This window comes from Juglans microcarpa x Juglans regia, chromosome 8D (genome assembly GCF_004785595.1).
Source record: "Juglans microcarpa x Juglans regia isolate MS1-56 chromosome 8D, Jm3101_v1.0, whole genome shotgun sequence".
Classification (NCBI taxonomy): Eukaryota; Viridiplantae; Streptophyta; class Magnoliopsida; order Fagales; family Juglandaceae; genus Juglans; species Juglans microcarpa x Juglans regia.
The window spans coordinates 20139030-20150746 of record NC_054608.1 but is presented as its reverse complement, the minus strand read 5'-3'; the positions used below and the strand labels follow the sequence as shown (position 1 = coordinate 20150746).

General features: G+C 39.5%; 1 long non-coding RNA gene across 1 annotated transcript; it reads right to left on the bottom strand.

Moving 5' to 3' along the window:
• Positions 1-776: 776 nt before the first annotated feature.
• LOC121243276 lies at positions 777-1979 on the bottom strand. Its single transcript, XR_005936095.1, has 3 exons — positions 1570-1979; positions 1409-1477; positions 777-1335 (listed from the first exon to the last, which is right to left on the bottom strand). It is a non-coding gene; the product is annotated as an uncharacterized LOC121243276 (long non-coding RNA).
• Between the last annotated feature and the right edge of the window lie 9738 nt (positions 1980-11717).

The window sequence follows — 11717 nt, the reverse complement described above, 5'->3', positions numbered from 1 at the left end:
ATGAAAGTGAATTTATGGAGCTATGGAAGAGATTTAGTGATGGTTTGATAGAAGCTGAGCTGGAATGGGTAGCTATTGCTATGTGGAGGATCTGGCTAAGAAGAAATCACTTCCTATTTCAAGGCAAGATGATGGATCCTAGAAAGATAATCCAAGGTACTGATGAGCTATTGGAGATGTTTCATGAAGCACAGGAGCAAGGGCAGGGGTTCATCAAGGGGATCCGAAAGGCATATTGCTCAAAGATGGAAAAGACCAGCTGAAGGTTTCATTAAGGCCAGTTGGGACGCAGCAGTTGATGAAGGTGCAAGGAGAATGGGAATTGGGGTGATTGTGCGTGATTATGAAGGGGAGATATTGGCATCGCTGTTTGTCAACAAGCCATTTCATTCAAAACCAGTTTTAGCCGAATGTTTTGCTTTGTGTAGAGCTATGGAACTATGTAATGAACTTAACTTCGGTAATGTTATCTTTGAAGGTGATGCACAGGTGCTTGTGAAGGCAGTGAACACTAAGGGTAAAATTGGCTTTGGCTTGGACAAATTGTGGAAGATATACAATAAATGCTTTAAAGGAGGGCAAATTGGAAGGTGTCATAGGTTCCAAGAACTGGAAATTGGGTGGCACATTAGTTAGCTAAGCTAAGTTTCCGTCATGAGAGTGAGATTGTAATGATCGAGGAGGGTCCTGAGATTATCTCAGGTAATGTCTTGTTAGAAAAACTCTGTAATTTATCTATTTTATCAATGAGATGTCCTTTCCAAAAAAAAAAAAAAAAACAATATCTCAAACTCAATTAAAGAGAACGTCATACCAACTATGTACGTACCTGATATTGCTGATTCCATGAACGATAGAGGGATCCTGATGACCCAAATGTGTAAGCCAAAAGCCAATAATGCCGGATATAACAAGAAATCCAACTGTTTGTAGAAGATAGGAAGCCTGAAAACAGTCTCTGCCATCCCATCTTGATGGTTTGATGATTCCACTAACATCCTGAAGTATCTAGATTTTTCTTTTCCTGGATGGAGCAAGGTGATCAGCTAGCTAACCCGAGGATACTCTATTTGCCTGCTTTGCAAATCAGAGGCAGCTTTGAAGTGGACAACACCAGACACTCCTGCATTTCAAAAATCTTATTATGGACTTGATACCTCTTCCACTTCACCCCTAAATTTCATATAACGGACTTCTTCCCCACGAGATTTCTTCAATGCAACTTGAGCATGGAAGAATGATTCTGCAACTTCATTGTCATCAGGTAGTTCCCTCCTCAAGATCTCATAATCCTTCACAGCATCAGCCCATATTTCCAACTGCAATCCACGGTAACTAATGGCACAAACCATACAAATTCTAAAAAATTTGAAAGAAAATAAATTGAACGTATAGTTGAGCCAATTACCTTGCTGTTTGAGGCAACCATTTGAGAAAAGTGCTTTTAGCTCACATGGAAGATAAGCTGGACCATCGTCTAAAATAAATATTAAAAAACTAAGTTAAATAGATAATAAATTAATATAAACAAGATTTTAAAGTTTCAAGTAATTTATATATAAATTTTACCTTCAAGGTCAATCGACTATACACATTCATCCAACTCACAGATGTCGACTGATTTGATCCTTTGCCAATTTTGGCCAGTGCAAATGAGGACTAAGACGATGAACATCTTAAAGGATCCAAGATAATTCCTCCAATACAAAATGTGGACTCTGATGCAACAGTGGAAATATGGGTGGCTAACACATCACGTGTTACCTTAGCAAGGACATGATAATAGGTGGCATTAATCTTTCACCAATCTAAAATATCAAAACCAGGTGAGCTTTTAACACACCCCTCAAACAAATACCTCTCTAGAGTCGATCTAAACTCCATAAAACCCTGCTCCTCAAGGAATTTGTCTAACATGACATCAAATCTACGCAGAGGCAGTGTTGATTCATTACCAATGTTTGTAGAAGTAGTGCTTGGCCTCCCTTAGTCTCTATCCTATCCACCAACTCGTGCCCTCTACAATTTTTTAACCAAAACTTAATTATCATTACTATTGTATCATGGCACAGAAGCAATTCAAACATAATAAAAATTTAGTGGTGGGCACCTTAAGTTGTTTTCCATTATAGCTCAGAAGTTCTTGTGGATTACATATACTTCCCTATACATCCCTCTTAACATTAGATGTTTGACTTTTTTGAATTCTTTTAATTTTAAGAGGAGAAGTTTCACATTCATTATGGAGGTGGTGCATCATGGATGAAGTGTTTCTTGTAGTGGCAATTGAATAGCTTAGCGCAATAATTGCGCTGGACTTTCAAATTATCATGGTCAATAGGTTTCCCTTTAGTAAAATGTTTCCATACCACGATTGATTGCTAGATGGTTTTTTGGATTTCTTGAATAAAAGTGAGATGAAATGGGTAGGTTTTTGTATGTGTGGATAAAGGGGTTGGAAAACTCTCAAACTCCACCATTTTCACAGAAAGAGAAGAAGAGTCACCACCAACCCATTGAATTGTACAAACATTACAACTCAAAGTATATTCTTTCATCTGTTATTGAGTAATAAAGACCACTAAATACACTAGAATAAATAATATAAAATATTTAAAATGATGATTTTGGTCACTTGCTGCAGCAAAGTTACAATTACATATTAAAATTTTTATGTTTCATTATTGACATAATATATGAAATAATGGAACAGAGGCAGAAAATGGAGGCCATAGAGACATGTGAACTCATAAATCGTGTTAACGGGTTGTATTCGTGTCGTATCAAGACATGTACATTATACTATATCGGTGAATCCGAACACGACCCATTAAGGCTATCGTGTCAAAATCTCAAACCCTAACACGACCTATTAACTTAACGGGTTGACATGACCTGTTTTGACCCATTAGTGAATACAAAATAGATTGACCCGACCCGTTTACGTTAATGGGTTGAACAAACCCATTTCAACTCATTTGACCTAATTGATTTTATATCAATATTAAAATATAAATAGTATCTATAAAAAATAAAAAAAACTAACTACAAGTCTAAAATTACAATCCAAATAATAAAAATACTCTAGGGAACCATTTCCATAAAGCTTCTTATAAGAAAAGTCAACAAAATGAAGTTTGTATCGAGGATCCAATATAACTACTATAGCCAACAACACATTGAACTCAGACTAATATTTCTCAAACTTAGCAAGCATTTGACAAGACATTTTCATGTAGTCATCTTCATTTTCAGAGTGCTCCTTTATGTCAAATAAATCAAAACACTGTTGGAAAGTACAAATTGGCTGCAAGGTATTTGGTTCCAGAAAAGTCACAAGTGGCATCATAAACACTCCTAATAAACTGTTAATCTTCTCCACTTTTTCCCACTCAGATGTTGATGGACAATGCTTAAAATTGGAATCAGTCAACTCCAAATAGCTAAAGGCACAACGATAGAAAATAGTACTCTCAAGGATAAGAAAAGTAGAATTCCATCTAGTAGGGACATCCTGTCTCAACCCTTTCCGAGTCCAGCATGTCGAAGTCAATCAAATCGTCATTTTCGCCTGCTGCCCCACTCATCTGACAACAAACAATAAGAACATATGTTAACAATGTTAACAACAAACAAGGTTGTCTATGAAACTATAAAATGTATGCCACTTAAAAAAGACAAATGAAATGGCTGGATGAAGAATAAAAGATCAAATCCATGCATGCATCAATAAACACTAACAGAACATATTGTACGTTGTTAATCTCAAAAATTCATTAATTAGTGGTGGTGATTACTATATATCTAAGTGTTGGACTGAAAATCGTGAACTTAAACAGATTAATTAGGACTAGGACACTTGAAAGACTTCTTAAACATTTTTCTTAGCTATTGACTTGTTATTATCTCCATATTTTCGTTAACTAATATATATGAGGTATGCATGCATTGTATGGGTTAATTAGACCCTCAGAAACTTAATTTGGGCTTAAAGATCAGTTTCGTGGGACCTTAATATTATATATATATATATATATATATATATATATATGATTTTGGCTCTACCCATGCATGATAGTTCAGAATTCATTTCAAATAAATAAGCAAAATCAAATGGGTAGTTAGCTAATCCTCCACTACTCATGATGTCTGGCACACTGAAATAATTAAGTTACATTTGCTGCTTGTATTATTCTCACTTTTTTCCACTAATAAGTAATATGCGAGAGTTTTCTCAGAGAGATCAAAAACTGATTAACATAGACACGCGCACGTACACATGGGATTGTATTTGGCCTCAAATACAATAAATAGAGTTTTAAGTTACAGATCAAAAGGCTGATCTATACACACGCACACACATGAGAAGCCTAACAACTCAACATGCATAATCAAACTGGAATTTCTGCAAGGACTCATGTCTCTGTTGTTTCTTAGTTTAATTTGTCTGATTTCCTTGTGCTTTCTCTTGTGATTCTACAGCTAGCCCTAGGGGTTCACATGCTAAATTAAACTTGATTGTGTGTATATATATATATATATATATATATTTTGCAACTTAATTGGCTATATACTAAAATGTGACTCTGCAAGTTGCCAAGGGTGGGCGAATTTATAACGGTGTTACCTTTGTGTGAAGATCCCTAGGTTGAGAGTTTGAGCCAATTGAAGATCTCTGGAAGAAGAGTAGAGGGGGAGACTGTAGTGGTCTGAACCAACTAGAAAGGCAATCGTGGTGAAGGCATTGAGGATGAAAGAGGCTGTTAGTTAATTCTATTAATAGTTTACTTCAAGTGTCGTTTACATTTTAATAGAGTTAGTAAGTGCTACGAGTCGTTTAGCTCATAAGGGAATAAATGAAACGCACGTTTTGATGAAAGTATGAAACGGTGTCGTACGATATTACTGTAACTATAAAAACAGATTGAATGAGAGAGAAACACACGAAGTATATTCATTAAGTTGATTTCTCTCCTGATCTTCTCTTTCCTTTTCTCTCTCTGATTGTCTCCCTCCTTCTTATTCTTACGTAAATCTTTTCCATCTTCTTACTTCTTCCTTTCCCTAAGATCTTATCAAGAGTTGGGTCCATTACACATGGAAGTGGGGATGAAACACACTTTCGAGAATCAGGTGATAGAACCATCTTAAGGGGAATCAAGATTGAGTTTCCAAGATTTTTTGGTAAGGATCCTTCGGCTTGGGTGTATAGGGCTAATCAATATTTCCTATACAACCAAGTGCCACCAGGACAAAGAATTTTTATTGCCTCCTTCCATATGGATGAGGAAGCATTGGTATGGTTTCAAGATGCCAGTGAAGCAGGATTATTCCAGTCTTGGAGGATCTGACCCAAGCAATTCAAGTAAGGTTTGGTTCATCTCCCTATGATGATCCAATGGAATCCCTTACAAGGTTAAAGCAAGTGGAATCTATCACAGCTTACAAAACAGAATTTGAGTTAATCTCAAATAGAGTGAGAGGCATTTCTGAAAAGAATAAATTGAGTTGCTTTTTAAGTGGCTTAAGAGAAGAAGTGAGGCTGCCTGTGAGGATGTTAAGTCCCAAAAGTTTAAATGATGCATTGGGCTATCCAAGATTCAGGAGCAGTATGTTATGATTACAAGAAGACCATGGAGAAATAATTCTTTTGACACATCAGTTCTGTCATAAAAACCAACTCCAACTCCTTCAATTTTGGGACCTCCACCAGTCAATTCTAAGGTACAGTTTGCTCCTAAACTTTCTTATCAAAGACTGATAGACTCTCAAATCCAAGATCGAAGGAGGAAGGGGCTTTGTTTCTTCTGTGATGACAAATGGCAGCAAGGTCATAAATGTTCAAGGCCAAGATTGTATGTCTTGGAGAGCATGGATTTATCTTAGTTGGAGCCATTGGCTTTTAAGGAAGACTCTGATCAACCCTTGGCCATAGCTGATAAAGATGTGCAAGATATGGCCACAGTTACTTCCATCTCTATGCAAGCTATGGTGGGGACACCTAACTTGAGGACTATGAGGGTTTTTGGTCAGCTAAAGAAGAGGTGGGTCACCATTTTAATCGATACTGGCAGTACCCACAACTTTGTAGATACTACAGTTGCGAAGAAGTGTGGCTTGTTGATTCAGCAATCTGTTCCCAGACCTGTAACGCCCGTCCTTGTGGTGCCCGTTCTTGTGGTGAGACTTTTTATAAAATGATTTTAGAAAGGACGACGAGAATTACCGTTCGATTTAAAACTTTTTACTTTCATATCCAGGGTGCAATACTCTACGTTATAAAATAAAATGTGCTTTAAGAATAAAAGAGGTTTACAGCGGAAAACATTAATTTTAACAATAAAATGCTTCTCGTACATTTAAACACTTATGCCTAGACTTCCGTGCTCTTCCCCATGGGCCATATCCGTCCTGACGCATACTTCTCATTCAGTTCCTGTGGGAGGGGGGGGCGAGGGGCATGCATAAAAACTAAAATGAGTCGATGACTCGTAAGCATTACTTCATACAGTTAAAATATAATAACATAGGTTTTCATTCATGCATTTATCATTCAATACATACTATACGTACATGAATACATGCATACGTGCGTTCTTTTGAAAACATCACTGGACGGAGTTTTCTTTTAAAAAATGGCTTTCTTTTCATAAAACATTTCTTCCGTCAGTTGCTTCATTTCTTAAAGAGTGTGATGCATTCATGCATTCTTTCTTATCACTTTCATAGGCTAGTACACATTGTTACACCCCATGTGTTGGGGTTAGCGGTCTTCCTTTGAACCCGGACTCCACCCGTGGCCACGGATTAAGAATCCCTTTTCAGTCAGGGGGCAGCACTGGGTGCACCTCTAGTACTACTTACTCGGCATTGTAATCTGCCCATTCATTGGTACCCTTTCCATTCATTCATGTGGTCGTTACGTATTTTCATACAGTAAACGTTCATTTCATTTCAGTCCTTTCTTATAGTTCAGTCCTTTCAATTCAGTCATTTTCATTTAACAGTTCATTCATAGAAAAACATATTTTAAAAGCATGAGCTTAAACATCATCTTTTAATGACATCCGTAAAACATCAGTTCATGGCATCATAAAACATCAGTACATTGATTTTCTTTAGAAAATACATACAATAGATACAACGTATAGTCATCCATTCACATATGTACAATTAATACTTTTGGTGCGTAAAAAGAGGTTGCCAAGGAGGGGCCATACATATTTATACCTTTGAACACTTAACATTTTCTTTTGTAAGGCGTCTTTCGTGTCTTTTCGTAAAGCATCTTAAAGAGAAAAGCGTTTCGTTTTCTTTTTCATATATTTTAGAAAACTCTAGAAGAGTATGAACGTAATACTTACCTAGACTCCATGCTACTTTCATATCATGCAGTCCATTCATGTGCGTGTCAGATGGCAACCTACATGCATATACATAACTTTCATGTCATTCTTTATATAATGCATAAGCAACTTAAACTATAATTAGAACTGTACTTCACTTGGAACGCTCTCCTTTTATTTCATGCTCTTACGTGCCCTTTACTATGCTAACACCTTCGGGGACCACTTACGGTCACTATCTCTTTCCAACTCGACGTTCTTGTCTCGAGTGCTCATCACTGAAGTGAACTTGTGATTTACCTTAGGATTAAGACACTAAGACATTCGTCTTACTCTTCCTGTTGACCACATTCAGACCGACAGAATCACGCATCCCAATCCTAGACAATACATTCGTCACTACCTTCATGCACCTTAGCCCACACTCAATCCTCATTCCCATCCATACACGACACACGGCTCTAAACCAACTCTGAGGCTTAAGTACCGTGTAACCATGCTTAGGACAGATTACCCATTACGTACGGTGAATCTGTCCGGTACATGTGTCTCACCAGATTACACATGTATCTTACCCCTTTATCACCTAAGATCAACATATAACACGTTGATCACCTGCTTGTGTAAACAAGCACCATACTTCGATACCAACCTTCTCTTAACCCGGCTAGCATGACTCTTCACGCTATCCGTCCCTTTTGACAGTTCATCCCAACAATTAACACGACAAGACTCCATTTACAACTACGCCTTACGTCATGTCATATAGCTTGGGACTACTCCCAAGCTGCACCGTGACCTTGTCACATCACCTAACATCCTACTACGTCATTTCTACGCCAACTCCTAACTCATCACGAGTATGGTCCCTCACGTACTCCTGTCACATCGTGACATCTTGTCACGTTCCTGCTACACCACTTCAAAACTAACTCCTCACCCATCATAAGCATGACTGCTGGTAACCATGTCACTTCGTGACATTCCCTAGTCATGCTTCCGCTACGCACTCTTACACTTGTTCTGCCACTTCACGCCTATTCCTAGCCATAAGTCAATTACGGTGACACTTGTCACCTTAGACTACAGGCCACACCTTAACTACCTCGAGCCACTGTTCCACAGTTCCCGGCACTACTCGCCAAGCTCTACGCCCATCAATCACACAATCATCCTTATCTCTGCGACACGTCACAAGGTGTATCGCTGCACCTCATGGAGTACACTCCACATATACTCCCTTCACACATGTTACGCCACATCACCACTATGGCGTACACGCCATATGGTGCATCACTCCATCACATGGAATACACTCCGCGCATACTCCCTTCATACATACTACACCACACAGAGTACACTCAGCGTGTACTATTCCCATTCCACATCACACCAAGAGGGTATATTTTACATTTACTCGCCTTATCCCACACTACACCATGAGAGTACACTCTCTCTTCCCAATCCACACGATGTCACGCCACTATTACAGCACAGTCCACAACACTAGACAACACAGTTCTCAACTACGCTCCACACTTCACTACACAAAACATCACAATACAGCGAACTCCATAATACTAACAGCACAGTCCACAACCTAATCAACTAATCAACATCTAACATAAATAACGAGATATAGAGGGTTATACCATTGAAGGGATAACCCGTGTGTTGCTCTCTGATCGTCATAGTCGATGATGTCGGAAGGGTCGTACGTGGCGGCTAACCCACGTATAGTGGCTATTTGGGCGTTTGGATAGCTAAGTGTGGTCTTGGAAGGGCTCATGGTGGCCTTGTGATGGTGGCAAGGAGTTTAGCATGGCGGATCTGGCCATGTGCAGTGGCGGTCAGTCACACACAGTGACTGTCCACTGTGTGTAGTGGCTGCCCACCACATAAAGTGGTGGTTCGGGCTTAGGGTTAGACCAAGGGAGGTCAAGGGAGGTTGCTGGTGGAGTCGTGGAGGCTCAGTAGTGGTGGCATGATGGTCCACGGTGGTGGAGGGGAAACTGGCTGTGTGTGAGAGGGAGAGATGCCGTGAGAGAGTGAGGGAGCATAGGTGGCAGATCGGGGCCATGGGTGGTTGGGGTAGGTCGATGGTGGTCTGAGGATGCCAGAGAGGGTGGTGACACGCCGTGGGTGGCGGCGTACGGTGGTGGAGGTGGCCTAAAGGGAAGTGGGCGTCAGTGAGAGAGTGAGGGAAGGTGAGCATGCATGGTGGCTCAGCTAGACTTGGGGATGGCTAGGAGAGGTGGTCGGTGGCCAAAGGAGGTCCCGGTGGTGGTGCGGTGGCCGGAGGAGATGGAGCTCCACCGTGGGTGTGGAGAACCCGTGCAAGAGAGAGGTGGACTTCGTGGGGGCAAACGACAGGGAGATGGAGGCCGAGCTCGCTGGAGGTGGATGGCCGGTGGGAGGGGAGACTACCTTGGAGGTGGTGGTGCAGGAGGATGGCGCACGACGGTACAACAACATCAAGCCCATTCTGGCAGTGCATTGGCTGTGCACTGTCGAGAGAGAGGAAGATAGAGTGTGAGAGAGGGAGACCGGTGTAGGGGACTCGCCGAAGTGAGGTGGTGCTAGTGGAAGGGGCGGTAAGGCTCACTGGCTCATGGCGGCGCCGGGCTGGGCAGTGGAGGAATCGGGCAAAGGGGGAGAGCTGTGTACAACGTACGCTGAAGGAGAGGGAGGAGAGAGAGAGAGCCGGGGGAAAAGTGAGGGAGAAAGAGAGAGGGGCTGGTGCTTTATTCTAAAACCCAACGTCTGGGGATCTATGCAACGATCTAACGACGGACCTCAAACACTGATTTAAAATACGTAAACATTAACTTAATTAAAAAGAGTTTTGCTATATACAAGCAAGTTTGCGTACTAATCTGTGTACTAATACTGTTGTCTTCATATTCTAAATTCAAATTAGCACTGTTTTCAATAAAGTTTACTTTCTGACCAATCATATTGAATGGGTGCGCGTATTAGTACGCAAAATCGCTTACAACTAGATTTTTCCAATTAAAAAGCACTGAGAGGAATTAAGATAGAATATTATTTAAAATAATATTTCTTCAGTATTAATAAAATGATGAAGTCTTGTTTAATATCTTTAAAGAATAAAATCATTTAATTTAATTAGAGTTTTCAATATAATTTAATTCTCATAATATTTTAAATAACTGAAATCATTTTAATAAATAATATTAAAATGATTTTCGACAATTATAATATTTTTGGAGCTCGTAAAAAATATTATAATTGTCGTATTTAAAATCAAGTTTAGTTCAATAACACTGGAAATATCTCATACATATTTCCAGTACATTTAAAATACTGGGCGTACTTTAGAAACACCTAATATCTTTTGAAACATGCCATCGAGGTCTGGCACTCATAACGAGACTCGCAGTTGAATTTGCTTACGTCAGAAAGAATTAGCCTTACATCGAAAAGAATGAGTGTACGTAAGAAGGAAGGAGCGGGGTATTACAAGACTAGTCAGAATTGCAAATGGTGACATGATCAACAGTGTAGAAAGATGTGACGGAGTGTCTTTGCATGTGCAAGGTACAACATTTGAAACTGAGTTGCTGACCTTGGATCTGGGTGGCTGTGATGTGGTTTTGAGAATCCAATGGTTGCTGTCATTAGGTCCCATTTTTTAGGATTTTGGTAAGCTTCACATACAATTTACTTATAAAGGCAGTTTGACCTATTTGAATGGTTTAGTTTCTACTTCTAGCAATTTAGTTGATGATGTTGAGATTGCTAAACTTACCTTAGTGCATTCCAAAGGTCTACTTTTGCAAATAACATCTCTTCAGTCCCAAGAAGTGGTAACTAAGTTACCTAAGGATATCTTAAATCTGTTGGACAGATTCACTAAGGTTTTTGATGAACCTAAAGGCCTTCCCCCTCAAAGGTCTCATGACCATCAAATTACCTTAAAACCAGGTACAACACCAGTTAGTGTAAGACCTTATAGATATCCATTTTATCAAAAGACTGAAATTGAGAAAATAGTGACAGAATTATTGTAGTCAGGGGTTATAAGACCTAATCAATCTCCTTTTTCTTCACCTGTGATCTTGGTAAGAAAAGGAGATGGTTCTTGGCGCATGTGTATAGACTATAAAGTACTTAATGAAGCAACACTCAAAGCAAAGTATCATATTCCTGTGGTGGATGAGTTACTTGATGAGCTTTTTGAAGCAATTGTGTTTTCTAAGATTGATCTTAGATCAGGTTACCATCAGATTCACATGAAGGATGAAGACATCTTGAAGACAGCATTTAGAACACATGAGGGTCATTATGAGTTCCTTGTAATGCCCTTTGGACTCACTAATGCACCCTCCACATTTCAAGGACTCATAA